Genomic DNA, 3,239 nt, shown 5'->3' with positions numbered 1-3,239 from the left:
ACCAGACATGGAGAAGCTCTAAATGATTACATTGCCTCTGTAAATCATGGAGGCAATTTACCTCAGATTAGTGGAAACTTCAGTCCTTGTCCTCTTTGAAAAAAGAAATACTCAAAGGTGTGGACAACTGAAAGTCTTCAGCCTGGTATTTATTTTAACCTAAAGGTCTAAAATGTTAACCTCCAGAGGATAAGCAACAAGGACTTACTGTACAGAATAGGGAACTATATTCAATATCCTGTGTAAACCTTCATGAAAAAGAATATGGAGATATATAACTGAATCACATTGCTGTATAGCAGAAATAAACATCACATTATAAATCAACCATATGCCAATAAAATCAGAATTTTAAAAAATTCTATGAAGTTTTCTTTTTCGTTTTCCATTTTTTTTTTTAAGAGAGAAAAACTTGCTCTACATGTTAAGGACTTTGAGAACATTAAATAACCCAACTAATGCTCACTGGTCTTTCAAGAACAAAGTTAATGATTTTCTGGTCTGTAGATAGCCTTACCCCCTTCTAAACTGCTTGGTTGGTTGTTGTATTTTGAATCCCCACTGGTTTGACATTTAAAGCCTGTGCAAAGAGAGCAGGGGTGCTTGGCCAAGCCCTTTCAGCCCTGTAGTACATGAAGTGCCTGTGAGCAGCCAGTCACCCGTACTGGTTGAAGTCAAAGGGTACTTGTCCTATTGTTTTTAAAACTCTTCGACCAAATTATATTTTAGACTTCTCCTGTAGGTGTGTCAATTTGAAAACTCAAGCTTTTCATGTAACAAAACGGTTTTTAAAAGGGGAATCTAACAAAAATTACCTGAAGAGAGTGGGAGTTTAAGAGCTCAGGGAATCTAGGCTTTGGACTTCCTTGGAGGTTCAGTGGTTAAGAATCCACCTGCCAATGCAGGGGACACGGGTTCAATCTGTGGTCCAGGAAGATCCCATATGCCACAGGGCAACTAAGCCCATGGGCCACAACTACTGAGCCCACATGCTGCAACTACTGAAGCCCGTGCCCCCTAGAGCCTGTGCTCCACAATGAGAGAAGGCCGTGCTCACCAAAACTAGAGAAGGTTCATGCACAGCAGTGAAAGCCCAGCACAGCCCCCAAAATAAATAACAGATAACAAAATGAAGTTAAAAATTTTTTAATTCATATGAAAAAAGAGAGCTGTGCTTTGGAAGTAATAATGCACAAATGGAGAAGGACTTCAAGCCATACAATAAAGCACGTGTATGAAAGACCTGTGCTTTCTATGCGGCAGTTCTGTCAGAGAGACAGGATAAATATTTGGGGACAGGACCCATTAGTGAACTGTGAACCCTATTGAGCAAGTTGCAAACCTAATTCTCATTGAAGAAATGCAAATAGAACACATCAGAGTGAATCACTAGAAGTACAGTAAGAACAATCTGATGAAAATTTCCACTCATTTTGTGTACTCACAGGTAGGTGTGAACCAGGACAATACCTATCACTTTGCATAAAATAGAATTCTTACTGTGGGTTGTGGCTTTTTAAAAAAGTTTGAATACACTATTATGTAGAAACACCTCAGGCATCCAAAACACTGAGAGGAGGTTACACGGTGAAGCTCATTTTCCACAGCTAGACTAGGACAGACACATTTTGAAAAACAGACGCAGGACATACAGTGTTAGAGATTATATATTTGCATTATCCAAGTTTTCTGTGATAAAGAAAATTGTCATCCACAGAAACATGATTATAAACAGATCAAATAACCTAGAAGTAAATGGAGTAAATAATATAAACCTCTTTTTTCATTCCTCCTCTTCCAATCCTAGTGCCTTGGGCAAAGGAAACCATCAACAGTTTGATATGCATTATTACAAACGCTTTTCTAGGTACGCACAGACACACATATGCCATACATATGTAAATAGGTTCCTAACCATACGTATGTAAACAGTCAGTCAGTCAGTTCAGTCGCTCAGTCGTGTCCAACTCTTTGCGACCCCATGAATCACAGCAGACCAGGCCTCCCTGTCCATCACCAACTCCTGGAGTTTACTCAGACTCACATCCATGGAGTCAGTGATGCCATCCAGCCATCTCATCCTCTGTCGTCCCCTTCTCCTCCTGCCCCCAATCCCTGCCAGCATCAGAGTTTTTTCCAATGAGTCAACTCTTCGCATGAGGTGGCCAAAGTACTGGAGTTTCAGCTTTAGCATCATCCTTCCAAAGAACACCCAGGGCTGATCTCCTTTAGAGTGGACTGGTTGGATCTCCTTGCAGTCCAAGGGACTCTCAAGAGTCTTCTCCAACACCACAGTTCAAAAGCTTCAATTCTTCGGCACTCAGCTTTCTTCACAGTCCAACTCTCACATCCATACATGACCACTGGAAAAACCATAGCCTTGACTAGACAGACCTTGTTTATTGGCAAAGTAATGTCTCTGCTTTTGAATATGCTATCTAGGTTGGTCATAACTTTCCTTCCAAGGAGCAAGCATTTTTTAATTTCATGGCTGCAATCACCACCTGCAGTGATTCTGGAGCCCCCAAAAATAAAGTCTGGCACTGTTTCCATTATTTCCCCATCTATTTCCCATGAAGTGATGGGACCAGATGCCATGCTCTTAGTTTTCTGAATGTTGAGCTTTAAGCCAACTTTTCACTCTCCTCTTTTACTTTCATCAAGAGGCTTTTTAGTTCCTCTTCACTTTCTGCCATAAGGGTGGTGTCATCTGCATATCTGAGGTTATTGATATTTCTCCCAGAAATCTTGATTCCAGCTTGTGCTTCTTCCAGCCCAGCGTTTCTCATGATATACTCTGCATAGAAGTTAAATAAGCAGGGTGACAATATACAGCCTTGATGTACTCCTTTTCCTATTTGGAACCAGTCTGTTGTTCCATGTCCAGTTCTAACTGTTGCTTCCTGACCTGCATATAGGCTTCTCAAGAGGCAGGTCAAGTGGTCTGGTATTCCCATCTCTTTCAGAATTTTCCACAGTTTATTGTGATCCACACAGTCAAAGGCTTTGGCATAGTCAATAAAGCAGAAATAGCTGTTTTTCTGGAACTCTCTTGCTTTTTCCATGATCCAGTGGATGTTGGCAATTTGATCTCTGGTTCCTCTGCCTTTTCTAAAACCAGCTTGAACATCTGGAAGTTCATGGTTCACGTATTGCTGAAGCCTGGCTTGCAGAATTTTGAGCATTACTTTACGAGCGTGTGAGATGAGTGCAATTGTGCAGTAGTTTGAGTATTCTTT

The sequence above is a fragment of the Bison bison genome, unplaced genomic scaffold (genome assembly GCF_000754665.1).
Source record: "Bison bison bison isolate TAMUID 2011002044 unplaced genomic scaffold, Bison_UMD1.0 scf7180017864298, whole genome shotgun sequence".
Classification (NCBI taxonomy): Eukaryota; Metazoa; Chordata; class Mammalia; order Artiodactyla; family Bovidae; genus Bison; species Bison bison.
This window is presented reverse-complemented; position numbering follows the sequence as displayed.